This window comes from Rhinolophus sinicus, chromosome 9 (assembly GCF_057876585.1).
Source record: "Rhinolophus sinicus isolate RSI-liver-muscle chromosome 9, RSI-T2T, whole genome shotgun sequence".
Taxonomy (NCBI): Eukaryota; Metazoa; Chordata; class Mammalia; order Chiroptera; family Rhinolophidae; genus Rhinolophus; species Rhinolophus sinicus.
This window is the reverse complement of record NC_142509.1, coordinates 34,165,854-34,177,053: the sequence shown is the minus strand read 5'-3', so window position 1 is coordinate 34,177,053 and position 11,200 is coordinate 34,165,854. Positions and strand designations below refer to the sequence as shown.

Below are 11,200 nucleotides of genomic sequence, written 5' to 3'. Positions count from 1 at the left end.
GATGGTTTCAGCTCCAATGTTAGCTCTTCAGAGAGGTCCTCCCTGAGCCTCCAGTCTAAGACAGCCTCTTCTCCGTCCTGTAAATGTTTTCTCATCTTTGTAATATATTATCCCATTTGTTTATTTATGCCCTCTGTCCCCCCACCAGAATGTCAGCTCCATGAGGACAGGGATATTTTTCTTGTTTACTGCTGTGTCCCCAGCACCTAGAACAGTGCCTGGCACACAGTAGGTATTTAATACAGATTTTTGGAAAGCACATAGTTATGGCCAGTTCCTTCAAGGTTATGGGTCTCCAAGGATCCTACAGCAGACCAGCACCTCTTCCCCCATCTGGCTGGAGTCTGGAAATCCCCACCTTCTGGAGAACCCCTTTCTGTAGCTCCAAGGACAGGACTAGGCTTGATTGTTTCATAAACACTTATGTAGTCGTGTTCTCTTCAGCCAAGTCCCATGCTAACTGCTTTAATGCATTAACTCATTTAATCCTCGCAGGAACCCAGTGGAGTGAGTACTTTTATCATTTCCATTTCAGAGATGAGGGAACTGAGATGTGGAGAAGTCCAGTCATTTACCCAAGGCTAGTAAGAGGCGGAAGCAGTGGAATGGCCGAGTATGCTGTCAAGGAAGGGGTGATGTGGCCCCTGCAAGCTGGGGGCGTGAGCGACTTGTTTCATGTGTGGGAGGAAAGGAAAAGGAGGCATTTTTCCTCTCTCTTCCCTCCCATGTGTTGCGGGAAGGGCTGGCTGAGCGTATGCTCCATCTCAGACTAGGGGGGACGCCACTGTCAACCTCACCCCACGTAAGGTCATAGAGAAAATGAAAGTATTCCGGGGAGAGCAGAAAGGGAGGCCCAAGGGACATGGGAGTCAGCGGTCCGGGAGAGCTTCCTGGAGAAAGATGCACTCTTGGAGTAGGGTGACGGGCGATCGGTAGGTAGGATAGAAACCGGCCTGTATGGGCACGAGCAGAGGCAAAGAGCTGAGCTGACGGTGGGGACGGAATCTGAATGGGGACGCTGGGGTCGTGGAGGGTCGACTCAACAAAGTTGTGGATACTCGGGGCCGAGCGGTGTTGGGATCCTTCCCTGGGTGATGATGAAAGCTGCTGTCGCTATTGCACGGACCCGCCGGACGCGCACAGATAAGGCCCAGCAGGAGGGAGTCGGCAGGGGCGCTCCCCCTAGAGGCCAGGCGGCTCGGCCCGGCCCCGCCTTCAGGCCCCGCCTTTCCAACATCTGGCCCCGCCCCGGCAGCCTGAGGCACTTCGTCGCGATCGCTAGGTGGGTGGGGCCAAAGTTGTCCCGCCCCTCCGGCCGTTCATTCCCTTCTTTAGGCTGCACGAAGAGAAACCGGGTGGGCAAAATATGGGCGTGGTTTATCAAGGCCCCGCCTCTCGTCGGGTCCGCGTTTGAGACCCTAGGACCTGGTCAGCCGCAGAGGAGCAGGGTTGTTGGGCGGGGCCATGAAAAGCCCCGCCCCTCCGGCTGAGTGGCTCGTGGTAGAATAGGGGTGTGGCCTCATGTGGCCCCGCCCCATGGCCGTCCTCCCCCGCGAGGCTCCGCTAGCACAGCCGGTTCCTCTTTACATAACGGCGCGGGGCGGTATGGGCTCGGGCCACCGCCTCCGCCCGGCCGCCTGCCCGGACTATCGCGGCCCGCGGTGGCGACGGCGGCCGCAGCAGCAAAGTTTCCCCGGCGGCGGCCCGGGGGCGCATCCTCCCGCAACTGTCAAGCGCTGGCGGCGGAAATGATGAGACGCTGGCCATTTTCCGAGCCCGGGTTTCCTGCCTGAGCCCCGCTCGAGCGAGCCGCGAGCCAGCAGCCGGCGCGCAGGAGAGAACGCGCCCGGGGCGGGGGCCCGCCCGCCCCCTCGGGATTTCGGGGGGCCGGAGGCGCGCGACGCCATGGGCCGGCCCGGCCCGGACCCCCTCTCTCTCAGGTGAGCCCGCCTTTCCCGGTGCTTCCCTCCGGTGGGGCTGAGAGGGCTTTAATGGGGGAAGAGGAGGCCCATGTCTAGTTCTGCCCAGTGTCTGCGCACCCCCACGACAGCCTAAAATGTTGCCCTGCAGGTAACTCGGATGGGGTGTTCTGGTGTGACCCTTCTCCAGATCCTGCGACACCCTCCCAGCGACACCCCCACCCACACACGTGTTGGAGATGTAAGGGGGGAGCTGAGGCAGTGGGGGAGGCGCTGAGAGAGGGTATGGCTAACACCCCCAGTCCACCTCTTAAAGTAGCCCAGCACGTGGAGGGCAGCAGTTCCCCTCAACTTGTGCCCGGTAAGGAAGGGTCAGGGGTCACCACTTGGTACCTTGAAAGTGAAAGTAATCAAACTGAGGTTGTGAGAATGAAGAGCCCCTCCAGCCGCCGCTCCCTACCCCCTCTCCCAGGTCAGGCCATGTGGCTAAGAGGATAGCGCCGGATTTGGGAAGGCCCTCTCCCCACTCCCTGCATTGTAGGGATGGGCAGGGTCAGGTGCCCCCATGCCATAGAATTCGGTTCACAAGGGTTAGGCGGTCCCAGAGCCCAGGTCTCTTTGGGCTGGTACCCTCACAACTAGCAGCTGGGGTTACAAGGGTATCCTCCCACCAGAAAAGAGAAGTGGAGTGCAGTGCATTGGATTTATAGGTTAGCAGACCTGGGAGGGTATTTCAGAGGTCTTTAATGCCTGGCGAAGAAATCCCCTCCTTCCCTCCCCTCTTTGGCCGCTGGGGCTTTTGGAATGATGGGGACTGCATTTGAGGAACTGGGGAGGGGGGGGCCTGCCTGCCTGTCCCACTTCTTTATTTCATTAGTTTCCTCATTCTCCTGTTTCTCTTCCCCATTCCCGCAGCCACGATGATGTAGGTGAGGAGGTCATTGCCTGCAGCTGGGGGCCTCCAGGGTGGGGCATGCCCAGGACAGACTGAGTGGGAGGAAGTGAAATTGGGGTTCTGGCTGGGGGCTTCAGGCCGAGAGCTTCAGATCAGAGGACCTGGCAAGGTCCAGCTTTGGGGCAGGAGGAGCTGAGATCTGACCTGTAACCCCCTTGCTCATCTGGGAGATGAACATCCCCTGACACCAGCCAGCTGCCAGGCTCAGGTGGGGCCGCTAGCTCATTCTGGCTCCCCATTAGTCCAGTCTTGGGGCCCCTGCCAGGGCAGTGGGTGTGTGGGTCTCCAGGGTTGTGGGCGAGAGTTGTGTCTGGATTTCCCATCACTGACCTGGCTGCCAGAGCAGAAACAGTTCTGGAGGCTCCCGGGAGCCTGTGGGGGCCAGAGACACAGGCCTAATGCAGGAAGAGCAGGCAGAGGCCGCCTGGGCGGGCTGGGGTCAGTGGATTAGAGGCCAGGGCCCATCGGGGAAGTTGGAAGGGTTTTTAATACACTTTTTCTGAGCCTTTTCCCACAACCCCCCTCTGGGAGGGAAAATCCTTCTGAGCCAAAGGGTGAACATTCCTAGAACTTGTGTGAGTCCCTGTGGGCCACAGAGGCCGCAGGCTGGGAAGGGGCTGGATTGCAGTATCAGCTGTTGGGGTGTATTTCTAGCCGAGGGTGGGGGCAAGTGCCACTCGTAAACCTCAGTTTCCCATTATGTTAAGTGGGGTAATAACAGATTTGTGGTAGAGACTTAATGAGCCAGAGTGTGAGAAGCACCTGCTGCCTAGCAGAGAAAGGGTTATTTACGTGGAGGTGGTGATTCTGTCATTGCCATCGTTAGTGTTACTGGCTGTGGAATGTTCACCAGTGGCACCTTGCGCCCCTCCTGCATGTTGGGCTCTGAGGCTTCCTGAGTCTTGGGGAGAAGAATTCTGAAGAGCCAGGCAGGATGAGCTCATGGTGCTTTCTGGCTGTGAGACCTTGCTTATCCACCCAGCCTCAGTTTCCTCATATGTCAAATGTGTGATAATAGTACCACTTCTTAGGGTCGTTGGAACCATAAATGAGTGAATTCACCAAGTGTTTGAGCAGCGAGATCAAGAGGAGGAGGAGGAGTAATGAGATTGTTGTTACCCTGTCATGGATGTTAGTTCTGCTTGTTTCCTCCCTGGTCCCCTCACCCCGACCCCCCCCCCCCCCCCCCCGCCATTCTTCTGAACCCTGGGCATGACCCTTCTCTGGTAGAGAGAACTTTCTAATACACATCAAATTCTGGTGATAGCCTGGGCCCAGCAGGCACTGGGTAGCCCTGCAGCAGTTCAGCCCATGGGGCCCCTTGGATGTCTGGGTCCTCTTGTGCCAGCCCAGGACACCCTCTACCTCCTGGATGGAACCTTTCCAAGGGGGCAGGGCTGAAGGCACTTGGAGGGACATCCCGCTGCTAGTCCTAGGCCTCACCCCCCTACACACACATTGAGTGTCAGAGACAGGGCACATAAAACACTTAGTGCTGGGCCTGGCACTTTAATTATTATTATTATTATTAAATGAGAGACCTTTCCTGTTAAGTTCCCACTTCTCCCTGGTAACATCATGGGCTTTGAAGCCACATATGGTCTCTGCCAGCTTCTAGCTGTAAGGCCTCTGGGCAAGTTACCTGACTTCCCTGGGCCTAACCTGCCCATTGAGGGCCAAGAATCCCAGCCTCTCCAGGGTATAGGAGCCTGTCTATGAGCTCATATTGGAAGTGTATTAGCCTGGCACAGAATGTTGGGTATAATTGCTATGGCTGTGTTACCTTGAGCTTCTCCCTTAACCTCTCTGAGTGGGTGTCATCTAGGACATGGAAGTACAAATGACAACACAATAAGGTGGTTTTGAGAGGAGGCATGCACAGTGCCTGGCATACAGTAGCTCACGCGTAGCTCAATACGCGTGAGCTACTCATATTAATGCCTAGGAGGGGGCTGGCACTTAATTGTCAGGTTTCCTGGGAAGAATGGTCCCTAGGGGCCCCCCGGATGTTCAGTATTCTGGGCAGGGCAGGAAGCTGCTTCCATCTGGCAGACAGGAGAAGCCTGCCTCAAAGACTCCAGAGGTGTAATGCAAGTTGCTTGTTCCCAGCCAGACCGTGTTCCCAGCTCCCCATCCTCCCCGAGGAAACTGAGGCGGGCAGGCTGCCCAGGGGAAGTGACTCAGCTGGGGTCACTCGCTGAGTCAGGCCTAATTGGACCCAGGAGCCTTGCACCCCAGTTCCCTGGCTTCCAGGGGACTGAGGTCCCTTGGGGACTGGGCTTGCCCAAAAGCCACAGCTGGACACCCGCTTACTTGGGCTCAGATGCCTGGGTGAGCAGCATTCCTTGGTCAGGGCTCTGGGGTCCCACTGACCACCACTGGGCTGCTTCGCCTAGCGTCCTTCCTCGGAACAGGGGTCAGGGGCACTTCCCCAGGAGAGCAGGTCCTTCTGGCATCCCCCGGCCCCGCCCAGGCCGGAAACCCGGCAGCTGAGCAGATGGCTGGAAGATTTTTCCTCCCACGCTACCCTGTCAGGGGTCGGCAAGGGGGGGCTGGGCTGCAGGCTTCCTCGTGAGCCAGGCCTGGAGCCCCTGGGGGCCCGCCCGGATGTGGGCCCCCACCCTGGCTGGCCAGAGGGAGCCTCCTGCTGCCCCAAGTGTCCCCAGGGAGGCCTGGGAGGGAGGAAGTCTGTGCCCTGTTCACCGGCAGCTGACTCACAGGGTGCCTGAAGTGGGGGGGCTGGCCTGGGCGGGTGGGAGGGACACAAGAGGGCTCTTGGCACTGGATCTGTCCTTTGAGGGCTGACACTGGTGTCATCTCACAGGAGGGGTCCAGAGAGGGTGATGAGTATGGGGAGAAGCACAGGAGTGAGTGGGCTTGATCAGACCCCTCCTGAATCCCCCTATTGCTGATGGGGGAAGGGACCTTGCTGACATGCTTCTTCTAGTTAGGGTCTCACCTTTCATCTCCCCTCAAGCCAGGGGCAGTTAAAGGAAGAAGTCACATGCTGGGAGGGGAGGGAGTGGAGTTTGGAGTGTACTGCCCATTCTTGGGGGGGGGGTTCCTGCCTTTCCCCACCTCCCCAAGCCTAGCTGGGGCCAGGGTGTCAGGCTGGGGGTGGGGGCAGAGGAAACCAGAGGACATTTCCTGTCTGGCAGACTGTGCTGGCCTGATAAATGTCCCCAAGCACTAGGTGACCCAAGAGAGGGTGCATCAGGGCCCTGCTGGCTGCCCAAGGGTCTAGGGAAGACCCCACCTCTCAGTCTCCCTGGGGTTCCAGAGCCTTTGCTCCCTACTTCCCAGGGCCTTCTCCAGTCTTGCAGCTTGAATGGTGGCAGTAGGCCACCTGCCAGGCAGCGTGTGTTGGAATCCCCCCAACTCTTTGGGCCTCCTTGGGCAGGGTCTGGACTGCTGGAGAAGTTGGTGCTGTGAGTGGGAAAGACTAAAATGCTCCCTATGGCCTGGAGTCAACCCAGAGGCCTCCCTGGAGGAGGTTTCTTGGAAGGTGTGGGACTTTTTCCTGCCTAAACATCTGTGAGCTGGGGGCAGGGGTGCTGTGGACCTGGGGGAGGGTGAAGTCTCTCCACTGGCTCATTTTAACTTCGTTTATAACAATTTAAAATCTCCCCAAGCCTTGGCAGGTGGAATTCCCACAGTGGGTAAAGGCCTTCTGTGCACCTGGGCTTGATAATTAAAAAGGAAATGTTAGCTTCCCAAGATTACGTGACCCAGGATGATCTGATAGAGGACAGTCTGAGAGCCCCTATCTCTGCAGTCATGGGTTAGAGTGGGCCCCACAGCTCAGAGCCAGGATTTCCCAGATGTTTAAGAGCCTGATTTCTCCCCGACTTGGTAGGGGCTCGAGGGTCCCTTAGGATGTGTATGCTCGAATGGGGGACAGCACACATGGGCTGACTTCAGAGCTTTTGCCAGGTCACCCTGAGCAGGCACTCTGGTAGACACAGTTGTTCTGAACTCAGGGTCCTGGGAGGCAGGCTCCCCCCTCCCCCCCAGGATGGGCATGCCTCCATCTCCATATGTTTGCTGTGGGATTTGGGGGTGGGGCGCCAGGATGCAGCCTTCCTGCTCCAGTTTCTCATTGTCGCTCATCCCGCTGTGAGATTTGGAGGACTCCTGGAGCCCTCCCCCACGACTGGAAGCTCCCTTTCCCAGAAGGCCAGGCTAAGCAGGTTGGGGGACCCCTGGATTTGCAGGCCCCTCTGTGTGCAAGGCTATTTATCCCTCTGGCTGCCCAGGCTCCCACATGCTCCTGTGGTACACAAGAGTCTCAAAGATCCCCCTGCGCCTACCAGCCAGCCTCAAACAGGGGGCTCCTAGGAACCCCCAGGTGACTAATAATTGCTTTCTGCCAAGAACTTTCAGCCCCCGATCCCAGGGTTGGTGTGATCTAATTGTTCTTCCTATGTGCCTGGCACATAGTAGGCGTTCAACAAATGGCTACCACCTGGCCTGAGGCCCAAGGAGGGACCACCATCCTGTGGCCTGGCTGCCCACATGGCCAGGAAACCTCCCCGGCATGGCCCCTCCGCAGTGCGGGCCACAGCTGAGCTCCCGCTGACCATTTCCTGCCTGAGCCCCTGCCCCGAGCCTCCTGACAGCCCCTCTTCCTTGAGAAGGCCTTTTGTTTGGGTTCCCATGATGCCCCACTGCCCGGCCCAGCCCGCTAGGCCAGACTCCTGCTGTGGCTTCTTGTGGCAGGCAGGCCTGACCTTCTCTGAAGCTGGCACTCCTTTTTTCTAACAATTATAGTAATATAATGGCAACAGCCACTTGTTTCTTGAGCTCTGTCCCCACAGACAGCAGTTCTTAGGATGCTCTTAGTGAGCGCCAAGAGAACATCAGCCCATTGTACAGATGGGGACACTGAGGCTCAGAGAGGGAAGCTTCTTCATCACCTGGAGAAGAAGTGACCCCAGGTTTGGTTGGTAGCTCCACCACGGAGAGGTCATCTGGGTGGGGGGGTCTCAGTGGGTTTCTTGGAGCCCCGCTACCTTCTCTGTACCATCCCTGCGGGTCAGGAGCATGATTCTAAGAGTATGCTGTTTGGCAGCCTGTCTCAACCACAGGAGTTCATTAATTCATACAATGAGTATTTCTGGGCACCTGTTCTGGCCAGGCCCAGGGGAGTGAGCAGGAATGAGAGGGCACTGATCAGGCATTTGGGGGTTGCTTGTGTATGGGGGCTTCTATTCATTGCCAACTGTGGGACCTCTTTGCTTCAGTTTCTCCATCTTGAAAGTGGGAGAAGTTACTGGCCCTCCAAGTGCTGTTTGAAGCTTAGGAGACTTAATGTTGTACAAAAGTAGTTAGAAAAATGTGTCCTGTATAGCAAGTGCTCCGTACATGTCACTCTTCTTATGGAGAAGTCGGAGTGGGGACCATGGTGAGGAGGGCAGCTAACCATCGCCTGGGCAGTGAAAGAGCTTGGAGTGGGCATAGCTGTTTCAAAAAGGCTCTTGCCAGGGTTTGACCCTGCAGTTGGACTTGGAGACTCTGACCTGCAGGGGTGGACAGGGACAAGTGTCCCAGGCAAAGGGACAGGCATGGACAGAGACCCAGAGTGCCCAGGAGGTGTATTGGCCCAATGGTTGGTGCTGGCTGCCACGTCTGCCAGAAGAGCCAGAGGTTGCAAATCCAGCTGACCTCCTGCATTCATTCATTCATTCAACAGGCATTTATTTAGCTCCTGCTGCATGCTAGGAATTGGGGAGGACTCAGGGAGCGCCTGGCCTCACGGAGCTCAATCTGGTGGAGAGATTAGTCACTAATTAAATAATCACAGCGATTGAATGCTAGCACACCTTCAGGTGTGCTGAAGGATAAGCAACTTGGTTGGAGAACTCAGGGGAGGCTTCTTTTTGTGTGAGACTGGGGGCAGAAGGAGAGCAGCCAGGGCCCAGGGCACACTAATGCAGTCACCCAGAGGCAGCTGGCATAAGTGGAGGCAGATCACATGGGGTCTCGTAGGTGGGGCAGGCGCTTGGGTCTGGAATCAGAGTTCTCTGGTTCCCGCAACCTGTGACAACTGTGTCAAGTCATGGGTGTAAGGTGGCTACAGGGTTGACCATGGACAGGTCACCCACATGTGCAGGTAAAACCCTCCCCCTTCAGCAACAGGGTTTCTTTTCTTGGCAGAGTATGGGGGTCAAGGGCACATATGACTCCTTTCCTTTCCTTCTGCCTGGCAGCTTTTACTGACTACCTACTATGTGCAGCGTGCCTACTATGTGTATGTGCCAAGGACCTGTGATGTGCAAAAATGTAGACTGTGTGCACAGTACCCTCCCAGTTGGTGCAAAGGCACCTACTCTGTGCTTCGATCAGCTGCAGGGTCACCACTGTGGGCTAGAGTTGGTGGAGGCAGCCCCTCGTCCTTGCAGCTACCCTGCAGGTCTGCCCAGCATGATAGGGTCGCATGAAGAGGAGGTGCCTGTGAAGTAGAGGGTGGCAGAAAGAACCCCAATTTCTGGGTTCAGATCTCCACTTGAGTCCCTTTTCAAGGATTCCTTACAACCATCTTATGAGGTAGATACCATGCTGCTCCCTATTTGACAGTTGAGGAAACCGAGGTTCAGAGAGGTCCAGTCAGGTATCAGAGATCACTCAGCTGTGTGTGCGTGTGTGTGTGCGCGTGTGCACGCGCCCAGGAGAGCAGAGATTTGTCTGGTTCATTGCTGTATTCCCAGGGCCTAGCATAATGCCTGGCACACAGTAGGCCCTCATTAATATTTGGGGGGAGGTGAATGAGCAGCCATGATTTTGTGTCCCCAGGGAGGCCCAGGCCCGGCTAGGCTTAGTTGGAAGGGAGGAGAGACAGTACCGTGGTAACTAGACAGCTCCAGGGTTCAGCACCGCGGACAGCAGAGGGTGGGGGGCTTCTGCCCTTTTGATTGTGCGGTGCTTAAGGAAGGACGTGCAGGGCTGAAAGGGAAGGGAGTCCCCGCTGGGATGGGCGGGCAAGGGACTGCCTGACCTGACATTTCCCCCATCAGTGCAGGAAATATCTTTGTGCCTCTTGTGAATCTTGTTAATTTATCCCTTTTTATTCATTGTTTTATGTTTATTTTTATTGATAACAGTAATACACTCATTGTAACATTTAAGTAACAATAACAGCAGCCAACCCTTTGAGTTTCTAAGGCCTTTGCATAATTAATTCAAATAATCCTCATAATACGCCTATGAAGTAGGTATGGTTGTGGTTCCCATTGTACAGATGGGGAAACCAAGGCAGAGAGAAGTCAACTGACTCACCCAAGGTCACACAGCTAGTTAAGTGGTAGTGTTGTGATTTGAACCCAGGCTCCAGGCTTCGTGTTCTTAACCATATTTTCTAGAGACAAGTGTAACAGTCTTCCTTGGTAACTTCCCCTCCTGAGCCCAAATTCTGGTTCCTCCCCAGAGGTCACCACTGTTTCTGGATGGGTTTGCTTTCTTGCCCACCACCTACTATATTTATGTACTCACAAAAATTGGTAGTTTGTGTTTGTGTGTGTTTATGTAAGTAGGGTCACACAGCTTGTACTGTTCTGTGGTTTGCTCTTTTGCTTCATGGGGTGCCGTGGAGATCTACCCGGGGTGGTGGCATAGAGCTCCCTCATCCTTTCCCTCTGCTGCAGAACAGACCAGCCTGCAGGTACACCACAGTTTATTTCACCAGTCTCTGACTGATGGGCACTTAGGTTGTGACGAGAAAAAAATTCTGAGCTGTTCTGAATTAAAATTACAGCAGCTAGAGAGTAAGAGAGAGAACAGTTACCTGCTAACAGTTGTGGGCCAGCTCGGACAAAAGTCCACTCACATTCCTGTGTATCTGTTGGAATATAGGATTAATTTCCAAGTGGCTTTTTCCGGTGATTAGAACCCCAGGAGCCTCCGCTTCTAATTTAAATGAAGTTTCTAATCTGCTGGCCACAGCTAATCCACAGAAGCAAACACTTCTTCCTTGCAGGGTCTGCACCTATCCCAGAGCTAGCCCAGCCTCTGCTTCGCCCGTCCCCTTTGTCTATAGCCAATGTAAGCCTTTCGAAAAGGCCTTTGTGAAACTCTAGGACAACAGACATGTTTGTCTTGCCTACCTAGCCATCCTGCTGGTGGTTTAGACTCCATTCCCCAAGACCTGGTCCCCTCCTCCCTCCCTCAACCCCTAGCTATAACCTAACGAGCCCTTTCTTTTCTTCTTCTTTTTTTTTTTAACTTTTATTTATTTAAGTGTGTTTTTCCAGGCCCCTCAGCTCCAAGTCAAGTAGTTGTTTAAATCTAGTTGTTGAGGGCACAGCTCACATTGGCCCATGTGGGGATCGAA

General features: G+C 55.4%; 1 protein-coding gene across 3 annotated transcripts in view; it reads left to right on the top strand.

The window, feature by feature from the left end:
- Positions 1-1,585: 1,585 nt before the first annotated feature.
- Positions 1,586-11,200, top strand: part of SH2B3 (SH2B adaptor protein 3) — a 39,039-nt gene continuing 29,424 nt past the window's right edge. For 2 of the 3 annotated variants that reach the window (XM_074321359.2, XM_019734063.3), the window contains exon 1: positions 1,586-1,940. The gene's annotated coding sequence lies outside the window, so the exon portion shown is untranslated. The remainder of the gene's footprint in view (positions 1,941-11,200) is intronic. The other variant, XM_019734061.3, reaches the window with a different exon arrangement.